The sequence below is a fragment of the Lissotriton vulgaris genome, chromosome 4_1 (genome assembly GCF_964263255.1).
Source record: "Lissotriton vulgaris chromosome 4_1, aLisVul1.2, whole genome shotgun sequence".
NCBI classification, from domain to species: Eukaryota; Metazoa; Chordata; class Amphibia; order Caudata; family Salamandridae; genus Lissotriton; species Lissotriton vulgaris.
Window position 1 is genome coordinate 90,594,616 of NC_141691.1, and position 21,121 is coordinate 90,615,736.

The following is a 21,121-nucleotide window of genomic DNA, read 5'->3' on the forward strand; positions in this document are numbered from 1 at the left end:
GTGCAATTGGGACCTTTTAGAAGAGGAGCTGCAGTATTGGTTTTCCCATGAATTGATTAAAACGTTGTGCAAATCCTTTACTCCTTGGCATAGCAGGTCTAAAGATCCACTGCTTCTCTGGGAGTCTCACAGCGATAGGGGAAAGGCAGAACATGGTTGAAAGACAGCAACGTGGGGATAGAATCAAGAAGGACAAGGGGTGAGGCAAGCAACAGGATGGTGGAAGAAGCAATACAGCGGGTTTTGTTGAAGCAACACCGAGCTGGACAGAAGCAACGTGGGGAAGCAATACAACATGGGGAGGGAAGCAAATTAACTGGGAGAGGTAGCAACATGGAGTGCAGGCGGAAAGAAAAGTTAAAAGGCGAAAGAGCAATAGGGACAAGCAGATGGGCACGAGAGAGAGCGCAACACAAAGCATAGGGTGAAGAGAAGTTCTTTCGGGAGACAGCTCGAAAACACATGCAGCCTCGTGGAGTGCTTAAACAAAAAGAAAAATAGCTCTTTTAAACAGAGCAGTGGAAGGGCACCAGTAAAGTGTCCATATATACTTCAGGGGAGGGACAAACACGAGAAGCGGAAGAAAAGCACACACGAGATAATCAGGAAGAAGGAATCAAATGAGAGTGATAGTGTAGCCAACCAATGGTAAACAATGGCTGACTCTAAGCCCACTGTAAGCGACCAATGTGTCTCGAAAGAGCCCGTGCAGGCACTTTGTAATAGGCGAGACCTAAAAGCTTCTTGGGTGCATCCAATGCCCTGGGGAGTTTGTTAAATCCCCACCAAGGACATCAGCTGTGCAGAGGGTTCACAAAGGACAAACACGTCATTGAGGATGGGCCTCAGATGAACCAGTAGTCTGTAAACACAGGACCTTTTTTCCTACCTCTGGGTAGTGGAATTATATGGACAGGAAGTGGGCGTGCGGGGTAGCTTGGACTTTCTCCCTGGGCCCGCCGTGGCTCTCTCCCTCCACTTCTCGACTAAGGAATGGTCGTGTTTTATTTGAATGTTGTGTTTACAAGATGAAGTTTATCCCAGACAATCCCTTCCTGCAGGCTATGTAAACCAGATGTGCTCAGGGATTTGTGTTCTCAGAAAGCGCTCTGGTTTTCGAACCGAGCACTGAAATGCCAAAAGCTATGTGAACTTTTAAAGCTGGCTGGGGCCTGCCGCGGTGATTGGCCACAGCAGGGTGCCCGCGCGGAGTTACGTGTTCCCCGGCGCGGAGTCACGTGTTCCCCTGCGCTGGGTCACGTTGACGTTCTTCGGTGAAAGGAAAGCAGATGGGCCCATATGTGGAGGAGCACAAGGACGTGTGGATGAATAGTTGGCAGCCTGCCTGCTTTCTTTCATTAGGAAGCAATTCTCAGGCCATTGATGTGTTTTTGTATATCGCAGGCACACGTCTACACTTAGAGCATGGGCGCAGGGCAGGGCTGTAAGTGGGATGACCAAACTGGAGGTCTCTCAAAGTGACGTGGCCATTGTAATTAAGGGTGTTTCTTAACATGCTGATGACAGCCTCCATCCATCATGCACCGCGGTGCTCTTGTGATGATGATGGCTGGGGGCCGTCGAGAACCCGCCCACTCGCGATTTTGCCGCACAGGCGCAGAATCGCGGTCGCATGCGCACATAAGCTAAAGATCTGTGCTTAGCATAGTGTGCCACCCGACTTGTATTTTGCTGTTTCTGTCATTGCATCTTGATATATGATACAAGAAGTATCATCATACCTACAACAAGTTGCGAGTATTGGCTTTGTCAATGGTTGTTAGTAGCATAAGACAAATAAGCAGCTACTATGGCTTGTATATAATATTGAAAAAGCTTCCACCTAAATCCCCGGGGACACCACGACAACTTGCTGCTCCTGAGTTTCAAAAAGAGTAGGGAAATCCTGAGAGAATATCACTCTTTAAGGATTTCCCTTCCCCTACAATGCTCAACTCGCATGGTGTCATGCCGTAACTTCTCTACTAGTGAGAAGTGAGCAGTAAATTATGAGAAGATGCACACAATGCTTAATTTGTAAAAGAAAAACAAGCTCCAGGGTGCTTGTCTGCAGCATGCACCACTCATTGCCCCTGCCAGCTCTGCCAGTGATATTAGTAACACAGATAATAATCATCACACTCCTACAAGTGTGACAATTCAGACTATTCCAGCCACTCAAGGCTATAGGAATGGCTTGACCGGCAGGTATTGGTAATTTTTTAATGTCTATTCCATGAATAAACTTTGGTTGTGCTCATCTCTAAATTAGACAAACAGCACCACAATGTGGCAGACTGTCATACATAGAGGTGTTGACTATTAGGTGCCGGTGCTGTGCACCAAAAACTACCGGCTAAAATTAAGCACTGGATGCACCTCTGGGGAATGTTGGGTATTGTAGTACCTCAAGAGAGCACAGGGCGGTGTCAAGCAAGGATCACTGTAGGTGTGCAGTTCAGGTGCACATCTGAGTATGTTACGGAGACACAGGATGATGTGTGGCCTGTGGAAGCATAGTGATGTACTACAGGAGGCACGTGACCCCCCATAATGTTGTCATGTCTCACTTTGTTACAACCTTGGTGTGCCAATCTAATGCCTCATCAATCAGGAGGTGGAAATGTTCCCCATACTATCAGATCATTGCCCTATTAAAGAAATGTAGGGAAATAGTTTCCAGTCTATCCAGTGTGGCGGCGGAATACACTGCCATGTGTGTCCCTGCTTCTCCATCCCACACACCTGCAAATGTGTTGTAGCATCCTTGTTCATTTTCCAGGTTTTCCATGGTGTAAGCGATGTAGAATTACAGATTGATATGCCCATACCTCTGTTACTGCTGGTGAAGGCAGCTCGTGCCGACCATTCAGACTCCTTCAGCAATCATTAAATTCTCAGGTGTAAGGCGGCTCACTTGTCGATCTGAGCTTGGTCCACCAGGCTGGTGGTAAATCCAAATGCATTCTCTGCATGGGCCAACCACGCACAGGCCTTTCCCCCACAGGTTGCATGCCACAATAAAACCGCAAGGCCCATGGTCGTCCCCAGAGCCCAGGGGATTGCCCCCAGGCTATGGAGAAGTGCCTCCCCATGCATCACTGTCCCCGAAGGTGGTGCTTCATCTCTGCTAATTATTGGCCCAGGATTGCTGTCCGCAGGCCAGTAGATGAATAGGGCCGGCCAGGAGTTCTGTTGCCTTGCAGTCAGCTTCCTCTGCTCCCAGCCCTTGTTTACAATTGATCATCATCTACTTTGGATAACAGGCAGATTCTCTCAAGGAGAAACAGATACCAACACACGCACATGCACACACACACACACCCAACCCCCCACCCCTCCCCCCTTACCTCACCGGGCTCTTGTCGGTGCGCTGGTGTCATCTCTGCATCATCTGGCACACGCGGGGCTTCTCATGGGAGCCCCGCAGAGCACTCAAGCTCCTCTGCCAGCACGACGCGGGCTCTCCCCTTAGGCATGGGAGCCCCGCAGTGCTTTCCGATGTTCTTCACCCGGACCCCCTCCTGGGACCCGGGATTTCAGCTGCCGGACCTGGGAGGGCGGTGGCTGCCCGCGCATGCACGGCATTTCTAACCGGGGCTCTTCAGAATGAAAGTGCATAGAAATGGCATGCATGCGCGGGCAGCCCCCGCCCTCCCAGGTCTCCACACAGCCTGGATACTGAGCTTGTTGTTAATCTCACTAATTATTTTGCATGCCTTGTTTCTTGAAGACTCCAAATAATTATTTAATATTTTGAGTTGCTCTACGGACAACTGTTTCCATAATTATTTACTGCAAATACCTGGTTATACTTTTGCCAACAATTTCTTCACTAGACCCTCGATGCCTATTAAAGTAAAGCACTTATTTCCCTTTCCAAGATGGCAGATACGGTTGCATATCGCCAGCGGGTGTTATTCCAGGCACGTCCTTCCTCTAGGTCAGGGGCTCCTTCTCAGCCTCTTGGAGCTCTGTTGTGCTTCTTTCGTGCTCAGGGGTCTCCAAAACGGAGGGGCTAGGCACCGGCTTCGCGGGTGGGAAAGAGGGGTCATGGCCCTCCCCATGGTGCCAATGGAGTCGCAGTTGCAGAGCATCTTCGAGGAGGTGGTGGTGAGTCATTCAACTTTAAGGGCTGTATCGCGGCTGTGGTGGATCTCAGTGACAGCAGACGACACCGCATCTCTTGTGCTGTCCCATTCTCGTCGGTAGTAGTTAATGTTGTCGAGGCATATACATGTAATGAGAGGAGGCTCGACTGCTTGGAATAAGACACTAGTGCCCCGTCTCTCATGCAGAGTGAGGTGATTTGGTTGGCTGATAAAAGCAAAACGTATATTCCTCCCAGGGGTGTAGGATACACAAAATTTCTGTTGTGGGGGCAAGGGGTGAGGGGCAGGGAGAGACTTTGGGACCTTCTATTGACCATAAACAAAGGGCCTGTAATCTACAGGCCGCAGGTTTTGATAAACGTGTACAATCATAGTTTTATAGTCCAATAGTTAAAAAGACGAGCAGGTAGTCGCAGTTTAGAAGTATGCTTTATTACTATTTACACTCTGCAATGTAATTAGGAAATAGATAGAACGGAACCTTGCATCTTCATGCACTAAGCAGACAAGGGTGGGTGGGGTGCAAAAGGAAGAATAATATCTTCCTCGTCTTATTCCTCAATCTCAAATGCAATTGCACTAATCAGAAACCAGCCGTCACTGCACGCTTTCACCAGGCATACACACACCACCAGCAGTCAGTGCACAATTTCACCATTCACACACACACACACCACCAGCCGTCAGTGCACGCTTTCACCAACCACAAACACACCGGCAAACGTCAGTGCACGCTTTCACCAGGCAAATACCACCAGCCGTCAGTGCACGCTTTCAAAAGGTACACACACCACGAGCCGTCAATACACGCTTGCACCAGACACACACCACCAGTTGTCAGTGCACGCCCTCTATCTATCTATCTATCTATCTATCTATCTATCTATCTATCTATCTATCTATCTATCTATCTATCTATCTCCCTCACTCTATCTATCGCCCTCAATCTATCTATTGCCCTCACTCTATCTATCTATCACCCTCACTCTATCACCCTCACTCTATCTATCTATCTATATCTATCTATCTATCTATCTATCTATCTATCTATCTATCTATCTATCTATCTATCTATCTATCTATCTATCGCTCTCAGTCTATCACGCTCACTCTATCGCCCTCACTCTATCGCCCTCACTCTATCTATCTATCTATCTATCTATCTATCTATCTATCTATCTATCTATCTATCTATCTATCTATCGATCACCCTCACTCTATCGCCCTCACTCTCGCCCTCACTCTATCTATCGCCCTCACTCTATCGCCCTCACTCTATCTATCTATCGCCCTCACTCTATCTATCTGTCGCCCTCACTCTATCTATCTGTCGCCCTTACTCTATCGCCCTCACTCTATCTATCGCCCTCACTCTAGCACCCTCACATCGCCCTCACTCTATCTATCGCCCTCAATCTATCTATTGCCCTCACTCTATCTATCTATCACCCTCACTCTATCACCCTCACTCTATCTATCTATCTATATCTATCTATCTATCTATCTATCTATCTATCTATCTATCTATCTATCTATCTATCTATCTATCTATCTATCGCTCTCAGTCTATCACGCTCACTCTATCGCCCTCACTCTATCGCCCTCACTCTATCGCCCTCACTCTATCTATCTATCTATCTATCTATCTATCTATCTATCTATCTATCTATCTATCTATCTATCTATCTATCTATCTATCTATCGATCACCCTCACTCTATCGCCCTCACTCTCGCCCTCACTCTATCTATCGCCCTCACTCTATCGCCCTCACTCTATCTATCTATCGCCCTCACTCTATCTATCTGTCGCCCTCACTCTATCTATCTGTCGCCCTTACTCTATCGCCCTCACTCTATCTATCGCCCTCACTCTAGCACCCTCACTCTATCTATCTATCACCCTCACTCTATCACCCTCACTCTATCGCCCTCACTCTATCTATCTATCTATCTATCTATCTATCTATCTATCTATCTATCTATCTATCTATCTATCACGCTCACTCTATCGCCCTCACTCTATCGCCCTCACTCTATCTATCTCCCTCACTCTATCTATCTATCGCCCTCACTCTATCTATCTATCGCCCTCACTCTATCTATCTGTCGCCCTCACTCTATCGCCCTCACTCTATCGCCCTCACTCTATCTATCGCATCACCACAGCATCACTCAGGGGCACCACAACATCACTATGCGCTACCACAGCATCACTCGTCGCCACCACAGCATCACTCGTCGCCACCACAGCATCACTCGTCGCCACTACAGCATCACTCGTCGCCACCTCAGCATCAATCTGTACAACCATTCAACAACAACTGGTTCAAATATGTTCTCTCAATGTTTCAAGCTTTATTACAAATGTCACAAAAAGATGTTAATATTTCACTTCTGTTCTTGTATTTTCGTCGCAATAAAATAGACTGAACATAATCTTCACAAAAGTTATTTGGAAAAGTTTAAGCTATTGCCATTATAAATTACAATAACTTTTATTTAACCCGTTAGCCGCGGCCGTTTTTTTCGCGGCAGTGCGGCGGTTTTAAAGATTGGGCGGGGCTACGTCGGCCGTTGAACGTTCGCAGCACCAGCCAGGTAGTGCTCGGAACGTCCGACGGCAACACTGAAGTGGTTAAGTATTAATTATTTAAAATAATAAAAGCCATTGTTATTTGTAATATCAATACATCTAAGTCGCGTAAATATAACACATATTTCATTACAAATGCTATAAGTGCCACATTTGCGAAAGTTAAAACTATTGGCATTGTAAATGACAAAGCTATTAATTTTGCTATTTTCAAAACCAGCACAGAAATAAAAAATGTGTCATTTACAATACCAATAGCTCAAACTTTCCTAATGCGAGACCTATTGCATTGCAAATGCTTGTTGTTTTTGCTTCTGTGCAACCAGTTGGCAGGGCAGTAGTTGCACAAACTGAATCGCGGTCAGTACCTATTTATATATCTTCAGAAGGAATTGTGATAGGAATGTGGCAAGTGGTCATAAATGTCAAGCCTTAAAGTGAAACTTGGCAAGAGAGGCCGAATCCATTCTCATTGCTGCGACCCCTGCATGCCAACAAGCCTTGGGGACCAGGCGCAGTCGGTGTTGGTGTATCATTCTCAATCTTGTCTTTGCTGAAAGTGTACTTTGAAATTATTATTATTATTATTTATTTTTATAAAGCGCGTAGTCACCCGGAGGTATCCCAGCGCTAAAAAACCCTAATTCAACAGGCCTGTGGCCCAGGAGCTGAGAGCAGAAAAGAGGAGGGGTGAGGGTTCAAACAGGGGGGGACATAAAAAGCTAGGGAAAGAGATGCGTCTTTAGCAGCTTCCTGAAGCGCAGATATTGTGGTTCAAGGCGCAGGAGGCGGGGGAGTGAATTCCAAAGACGAGCAGCTTGTACCGAAAAGCGTCTTCCTCCTGATCGAGCTTTCCTGAATCTAGGGGTATTGATGAGGTTTTCTGCGTTAGAACGGAGGGATCTAGTGGTGATGTAAGGGGTGACAAAGTTGCTGAGGACTGGGGGGCCTTGATTATGCAAAGTTTTGTAGACGAGGCACAAGGCCTTGAATTTGACTCGCTCCCTTATGGGGAGCCAATGAAGGAGTTTGAGAGCAGGTTTAGCAGATGATCTGGCCGGGGTGTTTGTGATAATCCGGGCAGCGGTGTTCTGAATTCTCTGAAGTTTATTGAGGGTCGCTTCAGGAGCGCCCAGATAAATCACATTGCTGTAATCTAGTCTCGATATAATGAGACCTTGGATTAGTAGTTTTTGGGACTTGGGGGGAAGAAGGGGCAGGACTTTCCTCAGAGATTTTAGGAGACCAAAGCAGGTCCCTGCTACCTTCTTTGCTTGCGAAGTGAAAGAGAGATCAGAATCAATCCATACACCCAGGCTTTTTACCTGGAACATTTACTTCAAAAAGATGGACTCCACGACCTTTGGGATATCTGTTTTTTTCAGAAGTTATTTATAAATATTATTCATTTTACCCTGGTATTAGAGTTAAAGGTATGATGTCACATTAGACATTTTTTTTAATTTCCTGGGCTCAGCTACATGTTTTCTGTTTCCTCAAAAAAGGCTGCAGTCTGAGATCATCTTTCCAGGCCTTTGAGAAGAGACATTTTAGTGATTTGTTCCATTGCCTGTTCTTGTCTTCATTAATGATTTCAAACTGATTTAACTAAAGGTGGAAACAGAGATAATCTCACTTCAGAAGAGCTTAACCATTCAAAACATTTGACGCTTGCCTAGGACAATGGTTGGGAGATACCAGAGTTGGGAGATTGAAAAGTTGTTACAAATATTCACTGGTTTATAAATCGCCAAATAGTGGCTTATTGAGCTGCGGCACCATCTCAGCCCTCTATAGATCCCTGACGGCCAATGCACCGGATCACTTTGCACCACTCTAGGAGCAGTGGGAGGGTGGGGCATATTCCCTGGATGAAAGAGACTGGGGGTGATGCGAAGATGACCCGAGAGAATCGGTCATCTCTTCCCGCCTCTGCCTCATTGCACTAAAGCACCAAGGAGCCAAGCTATACCTCACTGATGAGGCCTAACAAGGCCCAAAACATTCTGGAGGGGGGCGCTGCCTTGCAGCTCGGCATGGTTTACTCCTATGAGAAGAAAGTTCAGTATGCAACTTCGTTGGAATGCTGCCCGGAGCGATTGCTACTGTTTTAAGCTATGTGCATGCATTCCTCTCCTCACCTTTTGTTTGTCTGATTAAAGGCCTAAAGTGGCAAGGGGCATACAGAGACATTGGTCCCTGCTCGCTGTGCCACAAGACGAACTATACTCCACAGACGAGACCTTACAAGGCTGAAACCGGTCTGTAGTTTCATTTGTTCCTTTCTGGACGGGGACTTGCGTAGCAGTTCGTGGTGGATCGCTTCAACGGGGAGCAGGTCAGGTTTGATCTGCATACGGCTTACCTCTTCCGACAGTAGCACAGTGACCAAACACGATGGATGGATTGGAATGCTACTCAGACCGATTGACAGTAATTTAAACGATTTGCAAACATTCCTTCTGTCACCTCTTGTGTTTTTATGATAAAGAAAGACATGATATGACAAGATAGGGTCAAAAGCTTCCACTGCCCCCTATTCACTTCATCAAACGGAAAGCCATAGTAAGTAGTGTTTCCTAAGGAGGGATCAGAAGCAATGATCCTGCTTCTGTTGGTAAACCACTTACTTGCCTTTGGTTCTTCCAGAGAGACCACCACGTCCTCACGTCTCAGCACATCGTGAACACACTCAGTCCTTTTTTTTTTTAATACAATATTTTTCAATTTTTTTTTAATAAGTCCTTGATGTGACCAAAATGAATTAAACAAACAATCCACTATCTCATCATGTTATAAACATGGCACATAAGTAGCGACAACTTGTGCATCCTTTTTTAGGTCGAGGACTATCGGTTCTGCCGTAAGGCAGAAACCGGAAGTCGGAGATTTAATGATTCTTAGAGTGCTGCATTTATCCCTCCCTCTTTTTGCTCTTTCTCCATTGGCTGGCTTCCTAAATGGAGGCCAGCCATTGGAGGAGAGAGCCATCCCTCCAAAGAAGCCCCGTCTTTTTCGGATTTGGGGGCGTCATTTTTGCTGTTCTTTAGACAGTGACGTCGCCCGTCACTCAGAACAGCAAAATACGCCCCCAATTCCGAAAAAAAATCTGAAGCTTGTGGCCGCCATTTTAAGTCTTCTTGTGATGAGGTAGGCTGCTGTCCTCGTTTCCCGCTGTCTTTTTCCCGCCCCCCCTCCCGCTGTCCGTCTCTGTTTCCGCCCTCCTCCCGCTGAATCGGTCGGCCGTTGTTTTCTTTCCCTGCCTGGTCTTTTTCCCGCCCCCCTCCCACTGTCCGTGTTTGTTCCCGCCCTCCTCCCGCTGATTAGGTCGGCCGCTGTGCTGTTGTATTCTTTTTCCCACCCCCCTCCCGCTGTCTGTCTTTCTTCCCGCCCCCCTCCCGCTAAATAAATCATTCAGTGGTAGCCGTCTTTTTTGCCGCCCCCTCCCGCTGTCTGGTTCCCGCCGTCTTTTTTCCCGCCCCCTCCCGCTGGTCCTGTCCCGCCCGCACAGGATCTCATCGCAACTGGTATCTTGAACGCCCACCATAATTGCAGGACGCTGAGGTGTGCGTGCTCAGGACTCGGGAGACGGAGGGAACAGACCGGAGCACTCCTGAGGAACGAGGACGAGCCAAATGAGGAACAAGGACGTGAAGCAGATGAGCTCATCGAGGAGCGAGGACGAGAAGCAGACGAGGCACCCCAATGACGTGCGGAGAGAGCCGGTGTTGAGCAGGAGGAGTGGACGGAAGAGTGGTGGTCACTCCCGGAGGACGTTGTAACGCCGCCGAAGCTCAGGAGAATTGCGGCCCCCGTGGTATGTCGTCCTGCTCTGCCCCCCCCCTTCCCTCCCCCCGCAGCTCCGTCGTCCTGCTCTGCCCCCCCCCTTCCCTCCCCCCGCAGCTCCGTCGTCCTGCTCTGCCCCCCTTCCCTCCGCCCGCAGCTCCGTCGTCCTGCTCTGCCCCCCCCCTTCCCTCCCCCCGCAGCTCCATCGTCCTGCTCTGCCCCCCGTCGTCCTGCTCTGCATCGAGGGTAGTGGTGGCCCATCTGTAATTGGACCCATCATGTCAATCAAGCCATGTGAATTTTACCTTGTGCTGATGCGCACCGCCTCATTTACCTCTTATTCCATTTGTGCTGATGCTCACAGTCTTGCTTCATAATTCCCTTGGTGCACAGAGTTTTGCTCTCAGTGATTTACCCTGCGCTGATGTGCACAGCCTTGCCCACGAAGCTCACATTGTGCACTGATGCCCACAGCCTCGTTGGGCATTTGTGTTTTACAGCCTCTTTGGGCATTTGTTTGTTCAGCGCTGACGCATACAACTTTACCTGCTAATTGTCTCTGTACAACTTTGCCTGCGAATTAATTACGTGCGCCGAGGCGTACAGCCTTGCCTGCCTTCTCTGTATTTTGTGCTCAGCTAGGTATCAGTCATTTGCCGGTGTAGTTTCGGGGCTGTTGCACACAGCTTCATCTGTCAATTGTTTCTATTGCGTTGATGCGCACTGCCTTTTCTGTGTGTTTTACGTTGAGCGCTGATGTACCCAGCATCACCGGTCATCTGGGTATTTTACTGTTTTTTTTTTTACTGTTGCCCCACTTCTCCGGCGTCCTGCTCTGCCCCACCCCCCTTCCCTCCCCCCGCAGCTCCGTCGTCCTGCTCTGCCCCCCCCTTCCCTCCCCCCGCAGCTCCGTCGTCCTGCTCTGCCCCCCTTCCCTCCCCCCGCAGCTCCGTCGTCCTGCTCTGCCCCCCGTCGTCCTGCTCTGCATCGAGGGTAGTGGTGGCCCATCTGTAATTGGACCCAGCATGTCAATCAAGCCATGTGAATTTCACCTTGTGCTGATGCGCACCGCCTCATTTACCTCTTATTCCATTTGTGCTGATGCTCACAGTCTTGCTTCATAATTCCCTTGGTGCACAGAGTTTTGCTCTCAGTGATTTACCCTGCGCTGATGTGCACAGCCTTGCCCACGAAGCTCACATTGTGCACTGATGCCCACAGCCTCGTTGGGCATTTGTTTGTTCAGCGCTGACGCATACAACTTTACCTGCTAATTGTCTCTGTACAACTTTGCCTGCGAATTAATTACGTGCGCCGAGGCGTACAGCCTTGCCTGCCTTCTCTGTATTTTGTGCTCAGCTAGGTATCAGTCATTTGCCGGTGTAGTTTCGGGGCTGTTGCACACAGCTTCATCTGTCAATTGTTTCTATTGCGTTGATGCGCACTGCCTTTTCTGTGTGTTTCACGTTGAGCGCTGATGTACCCAGCATCACCGGTCATCTGGGTATTTTACTGTTTTTTTTACTGTTGCCCCACTTCTGTGCTCAGAATTTTGTTCTGTTGATTTTACTGTTAAATTATTTCTGTGCTTAGCATATTGTGGTTACGTCTGTTTTACATAAGTAAGCTCGTGGGTCCCCTATAGTCCTAACAATGCAAAATGTACTTGCTCCCCTTTTCGTCCTAGGGCATATTTTAAAACTGCTCCTCTTGCACTCTAGCTAGCACCCACCCCAGCATATGATGGTGATGCAGTCCTTTTGGGACGCGTCCCAACCACTGGGCATGGACGTGTGGAGTGTCTCCTCGAATGTGATGCTGGCACAAATAGCAGGCTCACCTCTACTATGAGCGTTGCATCATAATTCAGGGGTTGAGAATCTTTTTTTCAATCTAGCAATAATCTGAATGCTATGTAATAACACATTTATTGCGCTATCAAGTACAACTTTCGGGATGGACTGGTTGCCATGCTACTCTTTTCTACAGTATGGTACAATGTGCCATTGTTATTTTTTTATTTTAAAATGCTACGCTTTGCGTATCGATACATCGTTATAGTTTTTACTTGTGTTGGCTTGGATGCTCTTTATATTTTTTTACTTCGTCCCACCTCAACAAGTATGTCCTTTTATTTTTTTTTTTAAACACTGGCTTTATTAAATTGATTCAAATACACCTTCTAGTACAAGTTGTACCGACTGAGTTAAGTAATGTGTATGTAAGCTTAGAAGTAGTGTTCTGCTGTGTGACATATTTAGTTTGCTTGACGTCATACAGGTGACGTGCCGCTGTCTGCAGTGAGCGTTTCACCCACTGAGCTACTTCACCACACCTGGCACGTGTCACCTGCAGGTCACAAGACGACCCCTGCAGCAGGCACATCAACACTCTGAGCTGCTTCACGTTGTTTCAATCGTGGTACCAGAGCAAGTCCATTAACGCTGGACATACCTCCCCAGTACAGTGCCCGGAAGCTTACTGCAGCTAGACTAGATCTGTGCAACAGGCGTCTTAACCCTGTCATCTATCTACAAAGCAGTCTGTTGGTGACGAACACGAATGCGTTACTATAAGTTCCCCTTTGTTTTCAGATTATTTCTGCAGAGTATATATAAAGTCAGACAATCAGGCGGCAATACTGTGGCTCATATAGGAATGCATTACAACCACTGCATTACAACCAGGGCTGCTTTATCCCTCCCTCTTTTTGGCTCACAACTACCTCACAACTTTACTCTCTATCTCACTCTCTCTCTATCTCACTAGCTCACTCTATTTCTATCTCAATCTCACTCTCACTACCTCAGTATATCACAACTCACTCCCTCAAAAATTCACTACATCACTCCCTCACTAACTCACTCTATCTCACTACCTCACAACTTCACTCTCTCTCTATCTCACTACCTCACTCTCTCTTTCTATCTCACTAAGTCACTTTCACTCTCTTTCACTACCTCACTCTCTCTCTATCTCACTACCTCACAAACTCACTCCCTGTTTCTATCTCACTACCTCAGAACATCCCTCTACCTCACTCTTTCACTACCTCAGTCTCTGTCTCTCACTACCTCACTCTATCTACCTCTCTCTCATTACATAACTCTCTCTACCTCACTACACCACTCTATCTCACTACCTCACTATCTCACAACTTCTCTCTCTCAAAACATCACTACCTCACTCTCTTACTACCTCACTCTCTTACTACTTCACCCTCTAGCTCACAACTTCACTCTCTCTCTCTAACTCACTACCTCAATCACTCTCTATCTCACTACCTCACTCTTTTTATCTCACTAACTCGCCATGAAACCCCTGGGTGTTGTGCGCTTAAAAAGTTTAGAATAACATAACTCACTTTCACTCTCTTTCACTACCTCTCTCTCTCTCACTACATCACTCTATGCTTATATCATTACCTCACAACATCCCTCTCCCTCCCTCACTCTTTCACTACCTCACTCTCTATCTACCTCACTCTCTCTCACTACCTCACTCTCTCTCTATTTCAATACCTCACTCTCTCTCTTTCACTACCTCACTCTCTCTCTGCTAATGCAATAGGTATCACATATGCAAAAAAAGCTAATGCCGATAGAAATGACAATGCCATTTATTTAGGGATACAAAAAAGATAAAAAAAATAATGAGCAATACCAATAGCTCTACCTATAATATTGCCGAGACCATTGCATTGTAAATGCTTGTTCAACTACCAATTGCACTGTGCAGTGGGCACTGTAGAAGAGCGCAAATCACTCAGAGCAGATGTTTATACTTCAGGAATATCCAACCACCGCCGGCCTGGCCTCATGTCGGGTTCAACGTAATATTCAAGACAGGCTTACTGTGGCCAAGCTATTCAGCATGACCCCTCGGCTGAGTCTATCCACTGATGCTTTTGGGTCTCTCCTGATCGCTTTCATATGCATTTGGTCTGCTGCTGCCCATCCAATCATATCCTGCACCCATCTCCCCTCCCGGGGAGCCTCCGGCTGTGCTCCGTGTATGGGGGTGCTGCGTTTGGCTAATACTAACTCCAACCATTCAAATGTATGTTCAATCCCCTTGTTTTACCCTTTGGGGTTGCACTTAGGTAAGCTTAGTTTAGTTGTACATCCCAGAGGCATGGATACATTTTACATAAGTTCTGCACAATACGTTCTCAGTAAATTGAGAGTTACTGTCAAGACCTTGCCATGGGTAAAAAAGATGCATCCGTGTCCTAACAGCGCAGACATAAGGAAGAGTTCTCAGGGTATATTCCACGGAGCTTTGCTGGATCAAGATAGGCCTGGTGAATAATATTAAAATGTATCAATTTAAATTGTGCATTACTGGAAATCTCCCTTACTTTAATCCATGCTCTTTTACCCTCTCCCCGTCTGTAACAGTTGCTTGCATATCTTATTTATTTATTTATTTATTTTAAAAGTTTTATATAGCGCTGGCTAGACCCGGAGGTATCAGAGCGCTTTAAATGAGAATCAGATCAAAGTTACAGGTTACATCGTTACAAAGGTTAAACAATTCTAAGAGCATGGCAACATAGTTACTTGTAAGGTCGAGAAAAACAATAAGCACAAAATACGTAAGGGGAAAAGAAGGCACGGTGAGAGATTCAGGGGGGGGTTGGAGTAGGGGAAGTAGACAGATAAAAAAGGTGGGAAAGAGTAGGGGGGTGAGAGACATAGCCTAGGGAGAAGAGGGGAAGGGTGACGGGGACACAAACCGGTAGACGAGTCAAGGCAACGTCCAAAGTCCAGTAAGCTGTGATCCCAGGGGAAGTGGTAACCCTTCCCTATCTCTATTGCGAGAGGCTCCCTTTACACAGTGGACTCTCTCAGAGAGGTCTCTGAAACTCCAATGCCTACAAACTGGATCCTTCCCCAACAAGGGGAGAGGGAGTGCTTTGGAAGGGGTGCCACACCATACCTCAAGTGTGAGTGGCTCCCTTGGCACAGTGGACTCACTCAGCGGGTTCGCTGAGACTCCAGAGTATAAATATTGGATCTTTCCCAAACAAGAGGAGAAGGAGTGCTTAGTCAAAAGGGCACAACGGACAGGGAATAGGCAGAGTAGCAGGCAAGGGGAGAGATTCAGGGGAGAGAGGATAGGGGCTAGTGAAGAGACAAATAAGGAGAGACGAAAATAAGTCTGCCTAAAGACCGACTGGGTAGGTGACGACCAAGGAGGGAATCAAAGGCCCATCTCCCCTATAGCTAAACCAAGTAGCTCCATCGGGCATTAGACAAAATAGTTCAGTCTCAAAACATTGAGAGAGGAGGGAGGGAGAGACCTAAATAGAGTTAGGATGCGGTAGAAGACGAAAGCAGAGACGACAGGAAGTGCAACAATGTGGTTCAACAATATACTAGAAGAAGATCAACAAGAAACATTAAATCAAACAGTCAGCAATAAAATTAGGGGAGGAGTGAAAGGCGAGGGAAAGTAGTGGGGGGTAGGGGAGGAGAGGGAGTGTGGATAAGGGAAGAGTCAACCATAGAGACGAAAGGGAGTCTGTCTAAGGTTCACAGAAAAACAGGGTGGGGACAAAAGGCAAGGGCATGGGAGGGCAGAGGACAGAAGCTGGAAAGAGTCAGAGCAGAGAGGGGGGAAGGTTGCATAAGGTTTGATCAGACAGAGGCACGTAACTCCTGCCTGGGGGCTATATTGTCTTGTTGGAGAATGCGGGCAGTGAGACTCTGTTCATCTTCGATGGGTGAAAAAGCTGGCGTAAGCGAGTCCTTTGTTTCTAAGCTTGTGGCAATATCCTCCAAGGGATTTCCTACCTATCCATTTTAACCTGTTTTGCAGTAAGTAGACCTACTTAGGGCCCTGACCAGCTAATAATATCTCAAGCCTTGAGAGGGCCTAGGAGACGCACGGATCACGCTCACCACGTTGCCTTTTGCCCTCTTTCGGGCACCACAGATCTTCAGCTACATAGGACTGTCCTCCATGTTGGCATGTTCCTCCCTCGGCACATCCTGAAGGAGCGGGTGTCGTAAAATGTTGTATATATAAAACTTTTAAAATAAATAAATAAGTACTGCCAGCAGTCAGGATGGTATCTGCCTCCCCTGAAAGAAAGGCTGAACTGCCCAACTTTGGAGCAGTTCTGTTTGGGGATAGTTCTGATGGATCTGAGGCAGCGCTGCTTGGCAGATGGATGGTTCCCCCCAGTAGATTGGCTATATCTGTTGCAGAAGTAAAACACCTTCTTTTGTGGTTCTGTAGATTGCTGGTCTCCTCTGGGCTTTAGCCAGGGCTCGGCTTTTGGTGTTTATGAGTGTTTCCGTTAGGAGGGAATATCCTGCAATGACTCTGGGCCACACCTCTTTGACATCTCCGTGCTCCTGTGTCTGTTTACTCACAGAGACTTAAAGTTAACCATCTCCAAATGTGCGGGTTTAGAGCAGAGATTATCTGGCTAGGCCTGAGGCCTCCAATCCACTGCAGTATCACATTACACAGTTATATGACAGCAATTGACTTTTTTAAGAAAACAAGACAACCAGTACATTGGATAATGAGTGTCATTTAGGATAACAGCCCCATGTGCCCCAACTGTGACTGCCTCAACAGAGGGAGTGACAGGGAGCTCCTACGGAGTGTCATGGCCTCTAGCACATTTTAGGATTTTCTCAGAATATCTCAAGCCATCTTACAGAGGGTGTGCCCGGCTGCGAGACCATTCTTTGAACATCCCAGTTCATCTCACAGAGGACTCCGCAGGCCTCTCCCGCATCCTCTGTACATCCCAACACGTCTTACAGAGGGTGTCACAGTCTGCTAGACCGTTCTCTGAACATCCCAGTTCATCTCACAGAGGACTCCGCAGGCCTCTCCGGTATCCTTTGACTAATCCAACACGTCTTACAGAGGGTGTCACAGTCTGCTATACCGTTCTCTGAACATCCCAGTTCACCTTACAGAGGACTCCGCAGGCCTCTCCGGCATCCTTTGACCATCCCAACACGTCTTACAGAGGGTGTCCCAGTCTGCTAGACCCTTCTCTGAACATCCCAGTTCATCTCACAGAGGACTCCGCAGGCCTCTCCGGCATCCTCTGAGTATTTCAACACGTCTTACAGAGGGTGTCACAGTCTGCTAGACCGTTCTCTGAACATCCCAGCTCATCTTACAGAGGACTCTACAGGCCTCTCCGGCATCCTCTGACCATCCCAAGACGTCTTACAGAGGGTGTCACAGTCCGCTAAACCAATCTCTGAACATCCCAGCTCATCTTACAGAGGACTCTGCAGGCCTCTCCGGCTTTCTCTGACCATCCCAAGACGTCTTACAGAGGGTGTCACAGTCTGCTAGACCGTTCTCTGAACATCCCAGTTCACCTTACAGAGGACTCCGCAGGCCTCTCCGGCATCCTTTGACTATTCCAACACGTCTTACAGAGGGTGTCCCAGTCTGCTAGACCGATCTCTGAACATCCCAGTTCATCTTACGGAGGACTCCGCAGGCCGCTCCGGCATCCTCTGAGTATCTCAACACGTCTTACAGAGGGTGTCACAGTCTGCTAGACCGTTCTCTGAACATCCCAGTTCACCTTACAGAGGACTCCGCAGGCCTCTCCGGCATCCTTTGACTATTCCAACACGTCTTACAGAGGGTGTCTCAGTCTGCTAGACCGTTCTCTGAACATCCCAGTTCATCTCACAGAGGACTCCGCAGGCCTCTCCGGCATCCTCTGAGTATCCCAACACGTCTTACAGAGGGCAGCGCTTGACCATTCTCTGAGTTTCCCAATATGCCCTGTGCTAGACGGCCATAGAGTTCTAAGTGTGAACACTCCGGACTCCAACAATGCTTCCCTGTGTGAGTTGCAGTGGGCGGCCTACAAAGGACCCAGTCTTTCCGCACGGGCTGCTGAGTGAAAGCCTGCTCTTTTTGCTGTTGGACTGGCCCAACTCAATTCCCTGAGCAAACTGAGTAAATCAAACAAGCCTTGGTCCCTCTCCTTGTGGACAGGCCAGGCTGAACAAACATCACATGAGGAACCGAGGCTCAGGCTTGCGGCAGTGAAAACAACCGTCAGAACTATTTAGTGGTCTGCCCTTTGAAGAGTCCTCCCTTCTGGGATATATTCCCAGGGACGCCATTTTGCAGGAAGGGATGCGGAAAGTTCCAGCGCACAATATGCTCACTGTTGGGTCAGAAGAGAGCTGACAGAACCCTGCCTCGGGCGCCCTCGGCCCCTCTTCGTGGAGAATGGGGTTATTGTCGGTGCTACGGATACTTTATCATTTTCTCAGCTGCTGCAGGAGGTAGAACAGGATTGAGAAATCGGGGGTTCAACCAGCCCGTTGTTTTGTCTCTGAAACGTCACCAATGTTCATATGTGGTATTTCTACTTTTAGCTGCCCTTTCTGCAGCCCCTGGGAGTCCACATTCGGCCCAAATGGGTGGGCGCCATCTTATAGAGCTCAGCAGCTTTAATCCTTGTTTTTGCCGCCCTTTCCCCAGTTTGAAACGCGTCAACCTACATCTTCCAGGATCAACGCCTAACAAGAAGAACAAACACAGAATCTAAAATGTTTAGGTAAACCAATGACAGTCACAGTTTTACGCAATTTAGTTGTTTGGTGTATTAGCAGGTCTATTGTAATTTGGCGCTCCTACCTGGAGACGGTTATTATTTAGTCACTATTAACAAGGCTTTATTTTCTGCCATGCGTATAGTCTGTCTACCTTAACACTATTGTTTTTTCATAACATTAGTGTTCTTCTAAAAAAAAAAAACAGTAACCTTTATTAGAAGAGTAGATATGCTTTATAATATATTTATCAGGTGTCTCTTTGTCCCCCCTTCTTTTGTAAAGTATGCAAATGAATATTTTGGAATAAGTACATTTTGTTGTGAGAATAATCTATTGTTGCTAGTCATAGTCTTTACTGCCTCGCAGCAATGCCCCCACTCTAAAGTCTATTTATGAGTAATACAATAGTATTGATTTCCTCGCTCTGTGTCGATTTGCATCATTGAGACAATAAATAATGCGTTAATAAAGAAGAAAGGCTCCACATACAGGTCAAACAGAGAACATGGAGGAATGCCATTGAAATAGCCATCCACTCAAGGTGTTGACCATTCGCTCTTCTACATTAGACAGGTAAAGCTGTCTGTATGCCAGACCTAAACTGGATGTTTACCTAACGTTCTAAAATACTTTTAGAGTGATTCCTTCTTATATTTGCAGTTTCAATTCATATTTCAAGTGATAAAAAAAAATCTGATTTCCTTGAATTTCTCTATTTTGTCTCACCTGTCTTGAAAAAGAAACGACGGCCAGGCCGGTAAAATACTGGCCAGGTGGCTATCATATCTACGTGGGGCGGCGGGCAACCGATGACAGATGCCTGGCAGAGCAGCCGCCATGATGTCTCGACTGTCACCTGTCCTTTGAAGGTCCCGCCCCGTGCCTACAGCGTGGGCTCTGATTACAGGTCTGCTCCCCTCACCTGCCGCCTGCCTGCCCGAGACACGAACCCTCGCCTGGTGCGGTCGGATCTTCCAGGGCCCTACCCTCACCCAATGCCATGCTTCAGGGCACCGAGCACCTCTGGTGCGCTCGAAGGAGACGCGTTCGGCTCCAAGGTTCAGATCTGGGCCCTCCAGCTCAGCTCAGCTCAGATATTCTTAATGGTCAATGAAATAAAGTTCGCCTAATGACCTCTGGCGATCGAACAATGTTCTTCATAGTGCTGCGGAACAGCGAAACGGCAGTAGGTAGCGCTGTATGAAAAAAAAAAACACAAGTGAAAGACGCCGCTTTCAGTTTCTTTTAAACCCTATTTTCCCCAAAACAAGTTTAAGGTAGTTGCCTAGTCTGGTCATGTGCTGAGACTTTCCCGCCGAGGCGTCAGTGAAACCCCAGACATGAATTCTCCAAGTGGGTTGCGAAAGAGCACTTCCTCCTTTTAGTCCAGGGTCTTACGAGCAGGATCTTAGCTAAGGAAAGTGTTATTTCTAACGTGTAAACATATAATGACTGCAGCTGAGCTCTGCCATCATCATGGGGGGGGGGGGGGGGGGGGGGGGGGGGCTCTGTGCGGTCTCACTCGGTTCAACACAGCAAGTGCTCTTCTAAGGGGGGGCATGGCCGAGCCAGTGTGCGTCCTGGGCCCTAGTCAAGGAAGGAAATGAGCCCTGGCTGCTATTTGAATTATAAAATACAGCAATAATCTGGGCCCTGGTGCCACTGCCCCTCCTGCACCAATGAAAGCTACGCCCCTGGAGGCGAGGTGTGGAGGTTCCTGTATAAGTTAAAGTTGTGGAGCCTTTCTGCCGCCTTTTGTTTCCAACCCAGAGTCATGGCTCCAGAGAAGGGTAACACTGGCCGCCTAAGTTGCTGGGTCTGTGGAACGGCTCAAACCAAAAAGTCCTGCAGGACCAAATGGGCAAAGTGCCCCTCCTGCCTGCTCTATCTATCAAGGCAGCAGGGCTTCGTGCACATATGAATTGATGTCCACGTTGTGGCCTGACAGATGTCCATAACAGATGCTACACAACTAAAGGCAGAGGTAGCAGCCTTGGCATTGGTCAAACGAGCCCTCAGAACTTCTGGAGGCTGCTTCTTGGCCAGTGTGCAGCAGAGCTTAATA

The 21,121-nt window shown here is 47.6% G+C and overlaps 1 protein-coding gene across 1 annotated transcript in view; it reads left to right on the forward strand.

Annotated features, from left to right (window-relative positions):
- Positions 1-21,121, forward strand: part of OPHN1 (oligophrenin 1) — a 702,970-nt gene that overhangs the window by 174,930 nt on the left and 506,919 nt on the right. The window lies entirely within an intron of this gene.